Raw genomic sequence first — 21550 nt, forward strand, 5'->3', positions numbered from 1 at the left:
CAGGACATTTGCACTATGCCTGTCCCCTTTGCATAAGCTTTCATGTGAGCCTATTCATTAGCTGGCACCAAGGTGTAGATTTGCTGCCCTCAGCCTTTAGTGTTTATTAACTCTAAAAAGAGAGTCCCATCTGATTCACAACCAGCTGGGGGCAAGTACTGCTGATGGGAAGTCATTTCCTAGAAGAACAGTAATGAAGAAAGTGAGGGGAGCGGTGTGTGCAGAAAACAAAGGCGCAAAGTTCATTTAGATTGAGCAACCTCTGCTGGACCAAAATGCAAAATCTAAGTGTCTGTCACATTACTGCGAAGCCCGACCTCGGTCTTACAAATAGCAAATAGCTAAACATATAAATGTGGAACAGGAGGGTTTATACTCTCAGGAAGGTTTGAAAATTTCTACTCTTAGAACAGTGAAGGGTAGGAGCAAAGCTACAAATATTTAATAACAGGCCCCACTACTTGTTAGCAACAGGAAGCTGGTGGGCAGTCCGTCCATCAGTAGGGTGAGGAACGAATTGCTTGTAAGGAATGGTCTTTTCAGTCTCACCTAAATACACTGGTAACATTTCAATATCTACAGATATGAAATGCATTGGTTTGTGCAGGGGGGAAAGATAGCTGTTCTGTCCTTTATTCCCAGAGAGTAGAGGCTCTTTGCTTTTAGGGATGGTAATTTTTTATGCTTAATTAGACAATAACCAGCCGGAAAAAAGAAGGTGATAGACTACTGTGCCTAAAGACTAATAGACCGAATATTTGGATTCAAGTTGAGGCCTTATGTTGGTTTGTCTTTACTAGGTGAACATTTGAGGCTCACAAAGTACACTTATTAGGCATGTTGGTCGGGCTTCCCTGGTGGCGCAGTGGTTAAGAATCCGCCTGCCAAGGCAGGGGACACGGGGTTCGAGCCCTGGTCTGGGAAGATCCCACACACTGCGGAACAACTAAACCCGTGCACCACAACTACTGAGCCAGCTCTCTAGAGCCTGTGAGCCACAACTCGTGAAGCCCACGCGCCTAGAGCCTGTGCTCCGCAATGAGACAAGCCACCGCAATGAGAAGCTCGTGCACTGCAATGAAGAGTAGCCACCCGCTCGCTGCAGCTAGAGAAAGCCTGCACGCAGCAATGAAGACCCAACGCAGCCAAAAATAAATTAAAAAGGGCTTCCCTGGTGGCGCAGTGGTTGAGAGTCCGCCTGGCGATGCAAGGGACACGGGTTCATGCCCCGGTCCGGGAAGATCCCACATGCTGCAGAGCGGCTGGGCCCGTGAGCCATGGCCGCTGAGCCTGCGCGTTCAGAGCCTGTGCTCCACAACAGGAGAGACCACAACAGTGAGAGGACCGCGTACCAAAAAAATAAATAAATAAATACATAAAATAAATTAAAAAAAAAAAAAGATGTGTTGGTCTGTCAAAACACTCAGCCAAAGAAATGAATAATTATTTCTTTATATTGTTCCCAAGCACAGTACAGACAAGGTTCCTTGATGTAGGGAGCATGTACGTATCAGATGCTGCAGAAACCAACACTCTAGGGACAGGTTGGCGGCGAGTCAGATGTTCAAAGCTGCACATAACCCACTCAGGACACAAAATATGTATATCCACTGCTCTACAAAATGCTTTCATCATTGTGTTTAATAATTCCTTATTATCTCCAAAGTAAACTTAAATGACAAGTTGCTTGCCACAGTGAAAGAGGAGAATGGCACAAGACCACGGCATGCTTCGTCTGCTGCTCTCTTAGCCTCTGTGTCACTGTCTATCCTCAGAGAAGTTCGAGTTGTGTCACATGTAAACAGGATGACAAACATAAGGACCGATGCAAAAGGCAATTTTTTGAACTTTCTATATGACTGGAAGTTATTAGTGTTTAAAATTTGGTTTTCAAAACACAAAAAGAATTGGTTCTTATTTTTTCTGTACTAAAAAAAAAAAATCTCTTCTTTATTCAGTACAAAGTCTTTTCCTTTCTCTCCCATTCTCACCTTGTACCTGCTCAATTTGTAGGCAGGAGGCCCTCTTATAGGGTAAAATCTGAGGACCACTGTTGCCATAACTACTTCAAAATAGCTTTCCTTCCCTGCAGCCTGCTGTGGCTCCACTGTTGTTTCATACTTGGCCTGAATATTTTACTGTTAGAGTTATCCCTTTGGTACAGAGGATAGAGATTTTTTTTTCCTCCAGAAAGCAACTATTTAAAGATACATATATGTCTGGGAGCACAGAGAGGCCCTCCCCAAAGCTGAAAGGGTAAAATATAGGATCATATATTTATTGAGTGAAGAGTGAAAAGAGGGTTGGTAGCATTGGAGTTGCGGTGGAGATGGGGAAATAGGAGTGGCTATCAATGGGAGGGAAAGTCCTGGGTTCAGTCTTTACACATTTATTTATTCATGCAGTATTTGTTGAGCATCTACACATGGCAGCTACTATGCTAGGTGGGAGTGGTTCACAGTGACCTCCTTTCCCTCCTGGAATTTATGGCCATGTTGGGACTGGGGCTGGCCTAGCATAGGTCAAGAAACGTCTCCTTGAGTTTGGGATTAGCAGATACAAACTACTATATATAAAATAGATAAACAACAAGGTCCCACTGTATAGCACAGGGAACTATATTCAATATGCTGTAATAAACTATAAAAGAAAAAAATATGAAAAAGAATATGTATATATATGTTAAACTGAATCATTGTGCTGTACACCAGAAACTAACACAACATTGTAAATCAACTACACTTCAGTAAAAGGAAATGGTACTCATATGTACCAAAGCACAAAGAAGTATCCTGTGATCAAGGAATAGGGAGAGGGCCTGTGTGTGGTGGAAGCTCAGTTGGCAAAGGAAGTTCAAGGTCAGACTGGAGCCGGATCATGCAAGGCCTTGTAGCCATGCTAAAGATTTTGAACTTCATCAGGAAAACAAAGAGGAGTCCGTTGAACAGAAGAGGTGTGACAAGATCAGTCCATTTTAAGAAGATCCCTCTAGCTGCTGTGTGGGCAATGGATTGGCAGTGGTAGGGAAAGCGTGAATGAGAGCCCACTTGGAGGTTAGTGCTGAAGTCATGGTGAGGGCTGATGACGGGTTAAACTGGAGCAGAATAGTGGAGAGGGTGGGAAGTGGGGAGATTCAAGGTATGGTCTGAGGGCGGAAACAACGTGGACTGAATGTGAGGGATAAAGGAGAGCACCATGGTGTCAAGGATACTCTTAAGTTTCTGGTATAAGCAACTTGGTGGAGTGGTGCCAGCTATTGACAGAGGAAAGGCAGATTTGGGGACCTATTAAGTGTGAGATGGTTTGTGCAGAATTGGTGCAAGGTCTACTGAAACCATGGAACACACCATGATAGTTTCTCTCCCTTTCACTTTCCCTCCCTCCAAATCTTGGTCTCTGTGTCTGTCCAGTAACATTGCCTCATTCCTTCAGAATTTTCCATGGGATGGGTGAAGGATGATGCTAACATTTTTAAGGTCACATCCTTACAGCTCTTGATCCAACAGGAAAGAAAGAGCTTCCCTTCATTTCCAATTCAGAAAGTTTCAGAGAAGGACTCCAATTGGCTCAGCTCAGGTCACATCCTCTTCTTAGCCAATGGTCAAGAGAACACAGCACTTAAATTGATCAAGCTTGGGTTCATGTCTCCCCTGTTTGTTTTTTTGTGGAGGGGAAAGGGTAGAATACTATAATTGGTAACCTCATCAGCACCTCTGGTGGGTAGAGGGTGGGGAGGAGCAGTTCCCCAAAGGGCAGAGACAGTGCTGGGCTGTCAGAACTAACAGATGTTTCCTGCCTCCTAAGCCTTCAGTGTTTCATTCTGTGTTAATCCTGCAGTAATACTGCTATCTAGAAATGCAGAATGTTCCAACTCTGAGCTAATGGGGTAGTTAAGGGCCTGGCTATGTTGATGAACTTATTGTAATTTTGAACTATAAAAACAATATATTTATGAAAATTTTGAAAAAAGGAAAAGCATCCACTATTTCACACTGACACCTTTTCATTTTATGCATTCCTTTCCCACATTTATCCTTAAGCATATACCTTTCTTTTTTCCCTCCTTGCATGCGGGAATCTCAGTTCCCTGGTCTCAGTTCCCCAACCAGGGATCCAACCCGTGCCCCCTGCAGTGGAAGCACGGAGTCTTAACCGCTGGACCACCAGGGAAGTCTCTTAATTCGTTTATTATTTTTAAAAATATTTATTTAGTTATTTATTTTGGTTGCGCTGGGTCTTAGTTGTGGCAGGCGGGCACCTTAGTTGTGGCTTGCCGGCTCCCCAGCTGTGGCATGTGAATTCTTAGTTGCGGCATGCACGTGGGATCTAGCTCCCCGACCAGGGATGGAACCTCTGGCCCCCTGCACTGGGAGTCCCAACCACTCTGCCACCAGGGAAGTCCCAATTCATTTGTTTAAACATCAATATTTACATGAAAATAACTTGAATATGTAAGTTTGTTGTATTGGTATGCGCTGGGAAACTGGAGGGACAAGCTGGTAACTGTATTGCAGAATATTGCTTGAGCTCTTGTTATGGGCATGGTAGCCTGGAAGCTGATGGAGATACAGACATCATTAAAATCTATTTCTGGCCTTTAAAAGTTCATAATCTCATGACTTTTGATAAAATTAAAGTATTCCTCAATTGTAACTAAAAACAGTTATTAAATCAAAAGAGCAATATGGACATTGGAGGATATAAATACAGTAAAAAAAAAAAGTATCTTGTATCCTTGCATAGGGAAGGGAAAGAAAAGTGAGGGGAGGGCTTCCCTGGTGGCGCAGTGGTTGAGAGTCCGCCTGCTGATGTAGGGGACACGGGTTCGTGCCCAGGTCCGGGAAGATCCCACATGCCGCGGAGCGGCTGGGCCCGTGAGCCATGGCCGCTGAACCTGCGCGTCCAGAGCCTGTGCTCCGCAACAGGAGAGGCCACAACAGTGAGAGGCCCACGTACCGCAAAAAAAAAAAAAAAAAAAAAAAAAGAAAGAAAAGTGAGGGGAGTGGAAGAGGATGGGACAGAAAAGGAGTGAAAAGGCTGGGGAAAGCGGGGCAGTAAGGCCTCTAAACTGTGGTTAGTGTCACCCCATGCAATTGTTAAGTTAAATGTTGAAAGTGAGACCACACTTGAAGACACGCGTCCCTTTAAAAGGGAAGGTGGGTGTTCAGAGCAATTCTCATTTTGCCTAAAAGGGGCTGTTTCTCTCTATACTCTCTCCAGACGGAGCCAGATTAGCAGACATAGGCAGACTTTGTATAGAAACATTTTAATCAAGGGCACCCTTCTCCCCAGAAAAATGCACTCACTACCAATACAAACAGTATTCTAAGTTTAACCCAGAGGACCATCCCTGGGCTCTCTGGGCTCGGTGGATCCAGGTTAGACAGGCCCCCAGTTCAACGGTGGGCCTAGCTGCTTCAAAGGTAGCAATACTCCCAGCTCCAAGACTCAGGAAGACCACGCCTCTAAATGTTTTGCAACCTCGTCTATTTCAGATTTTTCAGGGGTCCTGGGTAAATCGGTCTCACCAAGAATTCCGCCCCATGTGGCTGCTCCCATTTTTAAACACAGACCCGTGCGTGGGAGAGGCCATTATTTTTACGGGATCACTGTGCTTCTGGAGCAGCTAGGGACAGGCAGAGTTGCTTTACCGCAACGCCGGGTCCATCCTTAGCCCGGGCTCCGCCCTCAGGCCGCCTCCTCAATCCGAGCCCCCTCCCCTCCTCCCCTGCCAACCCCCGACCCGCTCCACCCCTTTGCTCTGAGAGCCCCTCGACCACTACCCGCGACCGGGTTCCACCTGCCCATCTCGTGGCTCCGCCCCGGGGTCACTGGTCCCGCCCCCTTCCGAGGGGCCCAATGAGCGTGCCCGAGCACTCCACAGCCCCCCAACTCAACTGGAATCCCCGCCCTCTGGCCGATTTAACCAATGAGAGCCACAGGGTGTTCCTGGCCACGCCCGCTACGCATCATCAGGTCACGCCCCCGGTGCCCGCCCCCCCCCGGGGCGTTGCCGTGGCCGCGCCTCCGCCGCCCGAGCGGAGCCAGATGCCGCCCCCTCCGCCGGTCCCTCCCCCGGCGGCCTGGCGCCTCCCTCCCTCCCCGCCGCGGTGACTCACTGAACGGGAGGCGGAGGCTGAAGCGGTTGCTCCCGCTGTTGCTGCTGCTGCCGCTACCGCTGTTGCTGCTGCCGCCGCCGCGGCTGCTCGGGCTGTGCGCGCCCCGGAACAGGCCGCCGCGCGCCGCTATCGGACCCGCAGCCCCCGCCCGCCCGGCCGGGTCGGGCGGCCCAGGTAAGCGCCGAGGCCGGCCCTCGTCCGCAGCGCATGGGCCCGCGCCGCGCCGGGGCTCGGGGGAGCCGCCGGCCCTTTGTCTCTCGGGGAGGGGCCGTGGAGGGCGCCCCCGACCCCGCTCGGACCTACCGGCCGGACCCCCGGCATGGCGCCCTGGTCTGGGCCGGGCCTCCTGCCCCACCTGGCCCCCGCTGCTCCTGCCGCCCCCGCCCCCGCGGCAGACCACCATCCAGCGGTCCTCAACCCCCCTTGTCCCGGGGGTCGCCTCCACAGGTGTCCGAGCCATCCACTCTGTTGCTCACCCCACCGCGTCGGCGGGGTTGTCACCGTCTGTCGGCACTCCAGGTCCCGTGCCCTCTTGTCTCTTCCCTCACCTGCGCCCTGCTCTCAGCATCCTGACCCTCTGTATAGAGCCCTCCCATATTTTCCCAAACTAAATGCTGCCAAGGTCTGGTCACTGGGCCACGGTTCCTCTCCCTAGTCTGGTTGAACTGTCGTGTCCCCATCCCACCTCTCCTAGTGAGTGTTCCTAGACGGTGCACATTGTAGGCGTACGTCTCACCTGTATGGCAGGCGTGTGTATGTGAACCTGCAAGATTAACCACTCAGAGCGCCAGACTGCACTTCTCTCCTCCTTTCCTTCATCCCCACCCCGACCATTTTCCTTTTTCTTGAACCTGGTAACCGAGACACTTAGGTCTGATACCCAAACTCTGTTAGGCCCCGCATGCCTGCCTCTCTCGTGTGTGCTGAACTTGTCTGAGCAGTACCTGCTGTCAGGTTAGCCCCTGGGAAGGCCCAGGAGGCCTGTGTTGGCCGCAGATGAAGAGCTTTATGAATAATGAGATGTGAGGCTGGCAGCACCTCCTATCTGAGGATCTAAGTACACTATAGCTGTTAATTACTTTGTCTCCTGTCACTCACACTACTTAGGGAAGTGTGCCTGGCCGACCGCTGGGTAAATTGAGGCACAGGGTGTGTGGGCAAGGGACCCGGAGGCAAGTCAGAGTTTGTCCTGAGGTTCTGCTCCCAAGTGTCTTGGCTCTTAGCTCCCTGCTACAACTACTGGGCTCTAGTTCCTGGCTTTAGACTCTAAGTGATACTGATCTCTTGGGCCATTAAAGTGTCCAGAGAGACCAAGTTTCCTTTGATTTAAAGCAGGACTTTGAATTATAAATAAAGGTGCTGGCTGTTAAATGCCAGTGTGTCATTCATGGTTTCCTGGTGGAGTGAGTGGTCCTTGTATATGTGTCAGGCAGCATTCCAAGCACCGGGGGCTACAGTGGTGAAGAGAGACACAGCCCCTGCCCTCCTGTAGCTGACCTTCTGAAGAGAAGGGATTGAACAAGTAAGTGGACAAAATAATTTTAGTCATGGTAAGTGCTGTGAAGGTGGGAAGAGCCAGTTTGGATTTTATTCCAAGTGCAGTTAGAAACCACTGGAGGATTTTAAGTAAAGAGGTGATAAGATCTGATTTGTTTTCAAAGATCATCCTGGCTGCTATATTGAGACTGGATTGTAAGGAGCAGGGGTAGGAGCAGGGATACTAATTGGTGGACAGAGTGTTGCCGCTGCCGGGCAAGAGAGGATGGTGGCTTGGACCAGAGTAGGGGTAGCAGGAGTAAATAGGTAAAACCAGTCTGCTCCCCCTGAGAGAGGCTCAGAGCTTTAAAGCAAAACTTCAGGGAACACCGACTTCGATTGAAACTTCTGGCAGAGAATTTCTAGACCTGACCATGCTCAGGTTTAGCTCAGGAAACCTTACTGAGCTCCTGCTGTGGGCCGGGTACTGGGCTAAACTTGAGAGACACTGATGTGAGCAGGGCGAACAGGGCGCAGTCTCCGTGTTCTAACAAGGTGCTCACAGAAACGTCACCCACCCCCTCCTTGAGGGAGGAGGGTTTGTAGGCTTAAAAATCAGTTGGAGGTGGAGGAGGGCAGAGCACACTGGGCTTCATTCCCACATCCGGCTGCATTATTTAAATGAGAGCGTCATTGCCCTGCCTCTGCTGTACGATGTTGCCCAAAGATACTGGGACTGGTCTCATGGTGGGTGGGAGAGCAGCTCAGTGGCCATGAACTTGAACCATTAACCAGAATAAAACTTGATCTCCACACTGCTCCAAGTCTGTGCTGTCAGAACACGTCCGAGCTAAAGGACCTCGGGGCCGGGCCCCTTTTACGGTTGGGCACCTGTGGTCCCTAGAGAGTGAGTAACTCTTTTGAAATCCCAAAGCAGTTTGTACATTTGCTAATGGCATCCGTCACTTTCTACCTCTCTTTCAGCTTCGTATGCACTTGCATGACCCTAAGCTTTCTGAGGCCAGGGTCTCTATTGGATTCAGCTTTTCCATCCCTCACAGCATCTAGATCCTGCCCCAAAAGTACACTCATCAGGTACTGGTTGACTTGCCTGGGTGTCTCACAGCACCTAAAACTAGAGCCCTGGAATCCTGACCTTGTCCATGTCTTTTTTTTTTTTTTTTGCTGTACGCAGGCCTCTCACTGTTGTGGCCTCTCCCATTGCGGAGCACAGGCTCTGGACGCGCAGGCTCAGCGGCCATGGCTCACGGGCCCAGCCGCTCCGCGGCACGTGGGATCCTCCCGGACTGGGGTATGAACCCGTGTCCCCTGCATCGGCAGGCAGACGCCCAACCACTGAGCCACCAGGGAAGACCTGTTCATGTCTTTTCATTAGATTCCTCTTCAACCAGAGTGTACCACGGGGGTCACCCCAGCAGACTCCGTGTCACTGAGCTCACAGCTCTTCCTTGATGGGTCTGCTCTCTTTCCAGCTCTGCCTACAAGGAACAGCTGCTGAGGGTGCTGACCAAGTAGTTACTCGACACTCTTCAGATAGGAAGCAGAGCTCTTAATCAGAGCATGGACTTCGTACTAAAACTACCTGGGTTTGGAGCTTGGATCTGCCATCATGAGCTTCGTGACCTTCAGCAATAACTTAACCTCTCTGTGCCTCAGTTTCCCCATATATAAAATATTAATACTTCCTTCATAGAGTTGTTGGGAGGCTTAAATTAAGTAATACCTATTCGATGCTTAGAACAGCACTGAACACCTTGGTATGGCTTGGTTGAAGTAGTAGCTGTTATTTCGCTATTATTTATTTATCTGCTTTTTATCTCCCATCAGAATTTAAGCTCTTTTAGGGCAGAGATTTTGTCTTTTTTTTTTTGGTCTACAGTTAGACTTTGTAGGCACTCAATAAATATTTCTTAAATTGAATGGCTTATTGAACACCTACTGTGTGCCAGGCACTGTTGTAGATCCTGGGGATATAGCCAAGAACAAGATCACCAAGTTGCATGATCTAATGAAGTTTACATTCTAGTGGGAGAGACAGACGGTAAATGAGTATACAAGTGAACAAAATAATGTAGGATGGTGAAAAGAGATGCAGGGAGAATAAAACAGGGCCATGAGGTGGAGAGTGCCTGGGTCATAACTTTAGCGAACTCTGAGGAGGTAACTTTGAACGGAGACCCAGCTGACGGGCAAAGAGGACAGTAGAAGCAAGAAGCCTGTGGTGGCTGGAGTGGACTGAATGAGGAGCTGGCAGGAGTTGGGTCTGTGGCCACGGTGAGGAGTTTGGATTTTACTCTTCAATTCTGAACAGTGGGAAGTCACTGCACAGGAACCTTTCCTGGGGGTCCAGACTAGGAGAAAGATCTGGACACTTGGAAGAGCAGTGAGCGGGCTCTCCTTGTCCTGGGAAGGCTTTTGGAGGCCAGCAGTGTTGCATTTATTCCCCTCCGGTTTCTCATGTCTCTGACCTAGGTACCCAGGAGATATGGGATCCATGAGCTAGCTTAAGGAAGGTCCAGGTGTGTGTGTGTCTGTGTGTCCTGCAGATTCCATCAAGCCGTCTTTCTCCCCTGAGTATGTAGGTCATCGGTCAATGTTTCTTGAGTTGAATGAATGAGCATCACCAGCTCTTAGCATCTTGTCCTGTACAGCGGCTTGTCGTATGTTCTCTGCATAAGGAAAAGCTTCTTGTCACGGTAGTGACTCTGGCGTAACCTTGGAGTTTTGCTGCTGTTCTTATGTGCATCAAGGACCTCCACATACCTGTGTGTCACAGTGTTGTGTGTTTTTGGCTTCACCGCTCGGCTTGCGGGATCTTAGTTCCCTGGCCAGGAATTGAACCAGGCCCTCGGCAGCGAGAGCACAAGAGTGCTAACCGCTGGACCGCCGGGGACTCCCTGTCACAGTGTCTTTGTTGCAAGTGTACCGAGATTGACTGGGCAGCTTTCCTCCCCCCCGACCCCATCCCCGTTTCTCTTTCAGTCCCTGCTGAGTACCACCAGGCCACACTGTCACCTCTGAACGCTTCCTGTATCATTACAGGATCTACACTCCTGCACATCACTTGATCCAAGTATGATGGTACCTGGAAAGCGCTGGCCGTCTTTAGTCTGGGCTGAGTGGCCTTGGGAAGCTCAGCAGAAATGGAGTTTCAAACCCAGAGTTCAAGTCACCAGGAGTCCAAAGTTGGCCTCTTCAGACTGAGGGCAGTTGGCCAGCCTTTCAAATCCTCACTCAGGCATCCCCTTGTCTGTCAGTGTCCGTGATGCCACCCTGCTCTGCTGACCTCGAGAGGCCAGTGAGAGTTGGTAGGAATCAAATAGGACTTTTGTGCTGCAAGTCACTCTCAGGGTTCTGGCGTATTTCGGTGGCCGAATCGGAGATGCTCATTAGTCACATGTCGCCTGTCTCCTTGTAAAAACTACCCGGAGTGGGTACAGCCTTTTTCTCTCGTTACTGTTGTTCTTTTTTTTGTTTTTTGAATTATGAGAGTGATATGTACTCATTTAGAAAATGAGAAAATGAATGATGACATTTCCTGTACTTTTTCTCATTTAGTCTTCACTGTAGTTTCTGAGATAAGTGGCATTATTACCATTTTGCATATTCAGAAGCTGAGGCCTGGAAAGGTTAAGTACAATAAGCTGTTTGAAGTGAAGATAGTTGGGAACAAAGTCAAGATTCAGACCCAGTTGGTGGGACTCCTGTGTGTGAGTTCTGGGCACCATATTAGATGCTGCCTTTCAGCAGAAACAACAGAGAAGAAAAGACATCTCCCTTAAGCCCAGCGTGGGTGACATTGTGAAGGTGGCCAGAGTGAGCGCACTGGCTGCTGCAAAGAGTTTGAATCCTGTGCCTTTTCCCTGTCTCATCTGACCTTGGGCAAGCTAAGTAACCTCCCTTTGCCTTACTTTCCTCAATTGTAAATGGGGATAACGATCCTTGTGCCTTAATAGCTCCCAGGGGCATCATGATGTTTGGGCCAAAGTTCTTTTGAACTTCTTTTATGAAAGGGCACTGAGCCCCGACTGCTGTTATACTCTGTTATTAAAGACCTATTATGTTCTGATCCTGCACAGAGCCTTGCTAGAGGGGGAAGACAGACAGCCCCCAGAGGGAAAGGTGTCCTTCTGCGGTGGGCGTGGCTGGAACAAACATCGTGTTCCTCCTTCCGAAGTTTCTTAAGGATTGAAGGTCGTGAAAGTTTCTCCATTTTTCATGTTCGTGTTGTTCTGTAGAAGCTTCTGGAAGCAGGCATGTGAACTGCATCATAACAGGTTCCAGGACCATTGATGGCAGGGCAGGGAAGGGGGTTGTAGGGCTTGGTTTCTAATCCCAGCTGTGATGTCTTTGTAATATAAACCAAGAACACAGAGATAACAAGAAGTAATGACTATCTTCCATTCATCCTTCCTTTCCTCACTGTTGTGGCCTCTCCCGCTGCGGGGCACAGGCTCCGGACGCGCAGGCTCAGCGGCCATGGCTCACGGGCCCAGCCGCACCGCGGCATGTGGGATCTTCCCGGACCGGGGCACGAACCCGTGTTCCGTGTCCCCTGCATCGGCAGGCGGACCCTCAACCACTGCGCCACCAGGGAAGCCCCCTCCTTCCTTCTAATGACTCACTGATTCAAGTAATAACTATTTACTGAACTTTTATTACGATCTGGGCCCCATGGTAGGCCCTGGGAATACTGTGGTGAGCAGGGTAGAATTAGTTCTTATCATACAAAACTTAGAGTCTAGGGCCAAGAGGCTTATTATCTAGTTGGAGTCGTGTGAATAAAGCAAGAACACGTTGGTGAGTGTTTTGAACTCTCAGGAGGAGAGTCAGGATATAATTTCCAGATGTCCACATCAGCCGCATGGGTACCTGCCCTGGACGGACGTTATGGTGGAGGGTTGTGTTTGGCTTCCCAGAAGAGCAGGGGAAGAGTTAGTAGATTAGAGCCCTTGTGTGTCACACTTAACAAAAGCTGTGCTAGTGTGGGCATCTGTAGAAACAGTTAGCACCTTGGCAGTCCCAGTTAGTAAGAACTACGTTTCCACTTAAAGGCTTATTAACCCTTTGTTACCCGAGTTCAAGTCAGGGAAGAATGATCATGGCATTGAGCTCTTTCCACAGTTTTTTTAGAAAATAAATTTTATTTATTTATTTATTTAGTTTTGGCTGTGTTGGGTCTTCGTTGTTGCGTGCGGGCTTTCTCTAGTTGCGGCGAGCTGGGGCTACTCTGTTGTGGTCCACGGGCTTCTCTTTGCAGTGGCTTCTCTTGTTGCGGAGCACGGGCTCTAGGCACGCGGGCTTCAGTAGTTGTGGCATGTGGGCTCTGTAGTTGTGGCGCACGGGCTTAGTTGCTCTGCGGCATGTGGGATCTTCCCGGCCCAGGGCTCGAACCCATGTCCCCTGCATTGGCAGGCGGATTCTTAACCACTGCGCCACCAGGGAAGTCCCCACAGCTTTCTGAAGTTATGCCATCAATCCAGTGCCTTTCTTATGAGAAGACCATCAGCGCTTGTCTCTCCGGAATTCCCTGCCTGCCTGACAGGTCTCCCTTGGGCAACTTTGGAAAGCAGGCATATGGCGGCAGGCAGGCTGTGGGGCTGGCTGCATCGGTGCTCTCGGCATGATGCCAGGGACACCTGTGTCTGCGAGTCCCCGCTGGGGTCAGTTTACGCAGAGTGGGGTGGGGGAGGGTTCTTTCTTCCCCAGATCTGCCCAGCCACAGGCCTCGGGATCCCTCCAAAGAGCGTGGTCGGGGAGGCCCAGCAGTTTCTGCAAAAGCACTCAGTGTTCTTCTACTTGCCCTCAGGCCGGGGCTGGGGTGGAGAGGGCACAGGACTGGCAGAGGCGCCTGCCCACATCCAGAGTGAGAGGAAGGTGCCGGGACAGGGCTCCGCTCCCGAGCAATGCCACTTTCACCAGCCCCTGCAGTGACACTGCCTTCCTGGTGCTGACCAGCTGCCCCTTCAGCCTGGAGGGCCTCAGAACCATGCAGCATCTGACCAGGAGGGAGGGAAAGGCCAGCCTGGTGAGGAGACCAGGTCACTCAGTGCCCTGGAACTTGTTCATGTGTGGTCGGAGCCCACCGTGATGCCGGTTCAGCTGGGAGAATGTGACCCACTTCCATCTCGTCTCCCACGTGGAGAGCTGGGTGGGAGGCTTTTGGAGACCAGCTCCAGTTAAGGCTTTTGCAGCCTGAGTATCTCCTGAGTATCCAACCCACGTGTTTCCTGCTGCTGGAGTCCTGTGGTCCGTGTCCTTGAACTGAATAACAACTCCAAAACAGATGAAGTTACCGCCTTGTCGTTCTGCAGTTCTGGCTTCCGCGAGCGGGGCTTCCTTCGGGGGTCAGGGTCCCTTTGGATTCAGACACCTTTCACAGTGTGGGCCCCACCCTTGTTCTTCCGGCTAAATCACCTGACAAACCAGGGGCCCAGTTTCCAAAGAGATGGGTTAGCCTTGACCTCCCTGCCCAGACCAAGGCCTCCCCGCCCCCTGCCCCAGGCAGCCCTGGCTTCCACGATCCATCCTGACCCTTGTCCTCACAGTATGTCCTTCTGCTGCAGGAACAGGAACTAAAATGTGTTTCGGACCCTCTAGGTTTCTTCCATTCTCTCCAGGTGTAGAGGGCATTTGGATGATTTTCCATTTATAATTTTATGTTTCTCATGTGGCGGGGCTGGGGGGAGCGGGGGGTGGAGCAAGACAGTTTAAACACACGAGGCTGTGGGTGCTGCCGGGATGATCTGGAGATTTTAAATGGTGAGGGGGTAGTTCTGAGCCCCTGAATGATGCAGTCTTACTTACTAAGGAAGGAGCAGAGGTGATAGAGAAACCATCAAGGTCAGGTCCGCTAGGCTGTGGTCTCAGACCTCTGTGAGTGCTGTTCCCCACCATGCGCTCCACAGCCGATCGCTGGAGTTGCAGGAGGATGGGGTGCTGGTGATTTTTAGAGGGAGCACGGTGGGGCCTACAGGCTGGTAAGCTGGCTTACGGGTGTCTCTCCAGGGCCCTGGCTCTACTTTCCTGCACAGAACAGCCTCCCGGTGCTTACGGTGGGACATGGCGGGGCGGAGTCAGCCAGCACAGGGGCAGAGTCCTTCATCCCTACCCCAGGGAAGCTGCGGCTGCCACCTGAGCGCCATCACTTTACGTCTGCTCCGGGTGCTGGCCGTCCGCCCTCACTTCCCGTCCCCGAGGAAGGGAAGAGGTCTCGCAGGCCTGTGAGCGATGGTGGCAGAGCTTGGATCCTCACCATCAGCCACGGCACTGGACCTGCGGGCGGGGCAGCCAGCCACCGACGTGGAGGAAGATCTTTTATTCTCCTCTTCTGACCCGATTCCACGTCCTTTAAAAGAAATACCGTTGGGATTTTTTGGAGTAGGTAATATATACATAGTACAGAACTCAAAAGGCTAATTGGTGAAAACGAAGTCTTCCTCCCTCCCTGAAAGAGACGCCTCGAAACAGACGTCTGTTAGTGGATGTCTTGTGCATCTTAACCAGAGACCTCCTACACACGTCCAAGTGCATCAGGTACGCGCTGACTGCACGCGTGCCGACACGCGCTGTTTTTCTTCCACACTGTAATACACACTGTTGTGCACCTTACTTTTTTCACTTCACGGTAAATACTGGAACTTATTCTATTCCACCATCATCATCGTTGTCATCATTTGGCTAATACCGCTTCACTTCCCCTGTGCTGGGTATTGTTAAAAGTGCTTTGCTTGTGGTAATGCATTCCTTCCTCACAACAAACCTGTGAACTAAGGATTGTTATTGTCCACAGTTTGCAGATGAGCAAACTGAGGTACAGAGCCATTAAGTTACTGTCTGAGGTCATTTACAGCTACCCCATTCCTTTTAATGGTTCCCTGGCATTCTTTTGATTGGTTATACTTATGCTGAGCGATTTGAAAGCAAGTTGTGGGCTTCCCTGGTGGTGCAGTGGTTAAGAATACGCCTTACAGTGCAGGGGACACGGGTTTGAGCCCTGGTCCGGGAAGATCCCACGTGCCACAGAGCAACTAAGCCCATACGCCACAACTACTGAGCCCACGTGCCACAACTACTGAAGCCCGTGCTCCTAGAGCCTGTACTCCGCAGCAAGAGAGGCTGCCGCAATGAGAAGACTGTGCACCGCAATGAAGAGTAGCCCCCGCTCGCCGCAACTAGAGAAAGCCAACGCATAGCAACGAAGACCCAACGCAGCCAAAAATAAATTTATTTTTTAAAAAAAGAAAGCTGAAGAGCTGCCCTTATTAAAAAAAAAAAAAAAAAAAAAAAAAAAAGCAAGTTGCAGGTATCAGATACTTTGCATCTCCTAAGGCCATGCTCCGACATTATCCCAATACTATTTTCAGCCCCAAGGAATTTACTGTTGACCCAGCAGTGTTCTCTGATGTACAGCCCACATACAACTTTCCCAACCACGCCCCTTACTTTGGCCTGCACCAGTTTTTAATCTGGGATCCAATCGAAGATCTCAACTTCACTAGGTTCCCAAGCTCTTTCCTCTCCCTTAGCCTAGAGTGTTCACTAGCTTTTCTTTGTCTATCACGACATTAACATTTTTTTAGAGTCCAGGACCGTTGACTATTAGTCTGGTTTTCCTTAGAATTGGAGTAAGGGTAAACATTTTGGTGAGAAATGATTGTAGCTGACGTTGTCCACGTCCCACTGGAGGCACACAATGCCAACCTGCCCCACTTCTGGTGAGGCTGGTTTGTGGATCACTCAGTTATGGAGCAAAGTTTTAAAAGTACAAACTAGTAAGTATATTAAAAGAAAACAGTGGGAGAAGGAAATAATACGAAATGAAATCTGTAAGTTATAAAATAAAAGATGTTAAAATATGATTACATAAAAATCAAAACTCTACATGGATAAAACAATACAATCGAAAGAACAATGACAAGTTGGGGAAATATGTGTAACAAATATCATAGCCATAGGACAAACTGCCTTGATATATAAAGAACATCTGTAGATCAACAAGAAGACTGCCAACCCAAGAAAGAAATGGGCAAACGACATAACAGATTGCTCTTAATGATCTAAAATGATGCTCTATTTCCTCATCAGGAAATGCAAATTAAAACTATAATGATAATACCACTTCCTACCTATCAGATTAGCAACAAATCAACTTCTGCCAAGGTATGGGGAAAAACAGATGTTCTTGCACAATTTTGGTGGGCACATAAAAGGTCACCATGTCCATAGAGGGCAACTTGGCAAAATACTAAACATTTAAACACATGCACCCTTTGCTGTAGCAACTAAGACTGTAGGGATTTATCCTATAGACAGACAAAAGCATAAAGATACATGTAGGAAAATACTGCTTCTTAACAGCAATGAAAGAGAGGGAGTTCCCTGGTGCTCTAGTGGTTAAGATTTGGCACTTTCGGGACTTCCCTGGCGGTTCAGTGGCTAAGACTCCATGCTCCCAATGCAGGGAGCCTGAGTTCGATTCCTGGTCAGAGAACTAAGATCCTGCATGCATGCCACAACTAAAGATCCCATGTGCCACAACTAAGACCTGGAGCAGCCAAATAAATAAATTTTTAAAAAAAGAGAAAGATTTGGCACTTTCACTGCTGTGGCCCAGGTTCAATCCCTGGTTGGGGAACTGAGCTCCTGCAGCCAAAAAAAAAAAAAAAAAAAATTGGGCTTCCTTGGTGGCGCAGTGGTTAAGAATCTGCCTGCCAATGCAGGGGACATGGGTTCGAGCCCTGGTCCAGGAAGATCCCACATGCCGTGGAGCAACTAAGCCTGTGCACCACAACTACTGAGCCCGTGTGCTGCAACTACTGAAGCCCATGCTCCGCAGCAAGAGAAGTCACTAGAATGAGAAGCCTGCACACCACAACAAAGAGTAGTCCCCACTCACCACAACTGGAGAAAGCCCACGCGCAGCAACAAAGACCCAGCGCAGCCAAAAATAGATAAATAAAATAAATTTTAAAAAATATTCAAAAACAATAACAGTAATAAAAGACAGAAAATTTAAGTGCTCAGCAACTGGTTAAAAAAATTCTTTTTTTTTTTTTGGCTGCATTGGGTCTTTGTTGCTGCACACAAGTTTTCTCTAGTTGTGGTGAGCGGGGGCTACTCTTTGTTGCGGTGCACAGGCTTCTCATTGCGGTGGCTTCTCTTGCTGCAGAGCACAAGAGCCTGGGCTCTAGGCATGCAGGCTTCAGTAGTTGTGGCGCATGGGCTCAGTGATGTGGTTCGTGGGCCCTAGAGTGCAGGCTCGGTAGTTGTGGTGCACGGGCTTAGTTGCTCCGCGGTATGTGGGCTCTTCCGGACCGGATCGAACCCGTGTCCCCTGCGGATTCTTAACCACTGTGCCACCAGGGAAGTCCTGGAACTTCTTCTTTGGGTGAGTTATTCTATTTGGGACTTGGAAGTCTTATGACTGAGTTACTTTCTGGCAGGCTTACATGACTTTTCTAGAAGCAGGTAAGAACCAGTGTGCCTTGGTGCCTATATTTTCTGTTTTTGTTTTGTTTTAACATTGTGTCATGTGCACCAGGTAAATTTGCAAGGAAGTTTAGTTCTCTGAGACTTAAAGTCTTAATTCTCAGGAATACCATCAAACTAATGTGTAGTGTAACTAACCTCTCTCTCTCCCTAACCTCCATATAAGCTTTTTCCTCTCAGCTGAGAGTTTTTGCAAGAGGTCAGGTTTTGCTTGCATTCTGTGGATATGGGCTTGTGAAAGGTCCTGGCTTTCATTTTATGAAATTTAACAGTCTGGGGTGAATAGCTGGCCTGTAAAACCAGGAGTCTTTTTGCCAGGGGAGCGCTTGCAGGCCAGTTTTGCTGGGAGCTTCTCCCTCTCTGTGACTTTGGTGACTAATGGTTTCGTGGCTTTGGGGGTGGAGGGTGTCATGACAAATGGATGATGGGGCTTTGGCTTCTGAACTGGATTATCTGGGTGTGCTGAGTGGGTGGGGAGCAGAATATGCCATCCCCAAATATACCACTTTGGCATATTGATTATTTTGAATTATAGTTTCCTGAGAAACAGCCAGTGCAGGAAGGACACTCTGACCCTCCTTTATCCCCCTGAAAGAAGGAAATAAATCTCCCATGTGAAAGGTACCTTCCCTGTACCAGGGGGTAGAAGGCATCCTTATCACCAGAGACAGGGGATTCAAGGCTGAGAAGGCTGTATAAACAAACCTTGTTACTTCCTTACTAATTTACTACTCCAAGCGCAAACTTCTTTGTCTTGTCAGTTCTTCACAAATTTATCGTTTCTTTGTCTAAAAGATATAAGAGATGCCTGCTCTGGTCACTTCTTCAAGCCACATATCTTTGGGGCTCCCTTATGTAGGAAATTAAGTTTGTTTTTCTCTTGTTAATGTCTCCTGTCAATTTAATTATTAGACTAACCAAAGACCTTAATGGGAAGAAGGGAAACGTTTTCCTCCCCTACACTGGTCTGGGTGTTTGTGTCCAGCCCGTTGGGACTGGGGGGAGTTTCCTTCTTAGAGCTTTCACACAGGCCCCTAAGGCCTCGCATCCGTTTCTGTCCAGTCTCCTGAGCTTTTCCACAGTGGCCCTGGCCCTGAGCAGGTACCTGTGCGTGGATTCCTGCTGTCTGGGGTGCTGTGTTTTCCCGTCTCCGTCTCCGCAGAGCCTGTGCATTTTCCCTGATCGTCCGTCCCTTCCCCTCCAGCGTCCGGCATCATTGTCTCCAGACTGGATGAGTTTTGTGACCCATCAGAAGTTCTCATCTTCATGCGACTTCCCCAGCAAGTTAATGGAACGAACACATGTAGATTCTGAAGTTGCCTCTGTTTAAAATCTTTTTTATTTTGATTATTAGCTTGTTAAACATTTAGGGAGGAAGGAAACAGTGTTCCGCAGCCTCTTTGGGGGAGGTTTCCTTCTTCCTTGGATTATTTTTTGTTCTGAGGTGGCTGGAGGGAAAGGAGAGGGAAGGTCATGGCCTGTGTCACGGAGCAGAAGCCGTTATCCAAACAAACAAACAGTGTGGCTTATGTGACATGCGGGTGTAATGAATGCTTGCAGTGTATTGCAATCGTATGGATGTGTTTTCGAGGTAAACAAACGTAGCTTTATTTTTATGCAGATTGGCACATACCTGTATGCTGAAAGCCTATGGGAAAGAGGAGGCAGTAATCCTAGAACTTAGGTTCTTAAGAGTTTATAAGAATTTTCACCCAGGAGGCCAGGCCTGGGGCCTCTCAGCTGGTTCCTGAGGACAGCCATCCCCAGAGCTGGGCAGTGAGGAGGGGGCTGGCTCTGGAGGCTGAGCCATTGCCCTGCGAGCAGCCCAGTTGGTTTCATGACCTAATTCTCACAACAGGAAGCTGGAGGCCTTTCTGGCCCCGTTCTGAGGGGATGCAGTGAGCCTGGTCCGGGAAGCTTATTTATTTGAACCAATTATAGGAGACTTCAACGGAGGGAAGGGATGGAGGGAGAGTCGGGGCAGAGCTGGAGAGGGCGGTGGTCCTTGAGCAGCCCACCTGCTGGCAGGCATCGGAAGACCTGGGCCACCTTGTCTGGGCCTGCCCCTGAGAGCAAGGCCTGTCCCCTTCAGCAGGAGGCTGCTGTGAACAAGCCCAGGTGGCTCCGAGTGAAGGGACCTTATGTAGCTCCTGATAAATAAACAGCACTGTGTCAGTTTTTCCCCTTCCTCATTAAAAAAAAAAAAACAAAAAAACAGCCTCGCCACCAAAAAAACAACAACTTTTAAATTTCCCAATTTAATTAACGTTTTAAATGGTGACCCTGCAAGAGTTGGCATAGCTGTGGGCAGTGGGGTTGATGGAGCTTCCGTGGGTTAAAATTTCCATTCTGGCCTCTTTCTCTGGAGGTGACCCAAGGTCTGTGAAACCTGGCCAGGCTCCTTCCCCGGGATTATTAGGCTTGGAACTGGTCCTTCCGGCCCAAATTTGACTTCAGCCCGATCCCTAAGAAGGCTGACCAGCAGTGCAAATTGAGTTTTCCCTCTCGGCGGGGGGGGGGGGGGCGGGGGGGCGGTGGTGGGTTGTCAGCACGCTGGGGGCATCTCAGATGTTGATCTAGGTCACAGGAGAGAAGAAGTGTTTCTTCTGCCACCAGCCTGCACAGGTGAGCTTTTGACACCGCCAGGTGCGCTCAGCCCGCGGTGAAGAGAGAGCCTGCCCAGGAGAGGGAGGCGGTGCTTGCACCCGCTCGAGTGCTGAGAGCGCCTGCCCTTACATCCACTCATAAACAGACAAGGGCTCTGGAGTCTGCATTACCCACCCCCTTGGAACCTGCAAGAGGCCAAAGGTCAGACTGAATCAGAGGAAAATCCGGAGCTGGATTTTGTAGGCGCACTGGTTCCTGATTTCAGGTCTCAGGCTCCGGTTTGGCCAGGTTCCAGGCCTCCAGCTGTTCTCTGCGAAGGAAAAAAGAACCTCTTTTAAAATTAGGTCAGAAGATGCCTTTCTTTCCTTCTGTCCTTGTCCCCCGACTGTGCAGGGATAAAACCAGCCACCTGCACGTCCCTCGGTCAGAACTACAGAGCTTAAGGACTTCGCCCGGGACCAGAGTGTCCCAGTGCAGCCGAGAAAACTTCCCCCGGCTCCGCGTTCCCTTCCTGTTTGCATTGTGCTGGCTGAACTGCAGAGGCTGTCAGAGCAGGCCTGCCAGGTACTCTTGCTTAGCTGTAAAAAGGACTTGAAGAGACAGGGAGCTCTGGGTAACCTTTTCTACCAATCAGGCCAAAATCACAGGATAAATTTTTTTTTTAACCAGAAGTTTTTGTTTTTATTATTATCATTATTATTGGCCATGCCGCATGCGGGATCTTAGTTCCTTGACCCGGGATCGAACCTGGGCCCCCTGCAGTGGAAGCGCAGAGTCTTAACCACTGGACCGCCAGGGAAGTCCCCAGAAGTTTTAAACAGATGCCTTTTACCAGT

General features: G+C 49.4%; 1 protein-coding gene across 4 annotated transcripts in view; it reads left to right on the forward strand.

The window, feature by feature from the left end:
* The first annotated feature begins 6011 nt into the window (after positions 1-6011).
* CTNNBIP1 (catenin beta interacting protein 1) overlaps positions 6012-21550 on the forward strand; it is a 68353-nt gene continuing 52814 nt past the window's right edge. For 2 of the 4 annotated variants that reach the window (XM_067017941.1, XM_067017950.1), the window contains exon 1: positions 6012-6293. The gene's annotated coding sequence lies outside the window, so the exon portion shown is untranslated. The remainder of the gene's footprint in view (positions 6294-21550) is intronic. The other 2 variants (XM_059052820.2, XM_067017937.1) reach the window with 2 other exon arrangements.

The sequence above is a fragment of the Kogia breviceps genome, chromosome 1 (genome assembly GCF_026419965.1).
Source record: "Kogia breviceps isolate mKogBre1 chromosome 1, mKogBre1 haplotype 1, whole genome shotgun sequence".
Lineage (NCBI taxonomy): Eukaryota > Metazoa > Chordata > Mammalia > Artiodactyla > Physeteridae > Kogia > Kogia breviceps.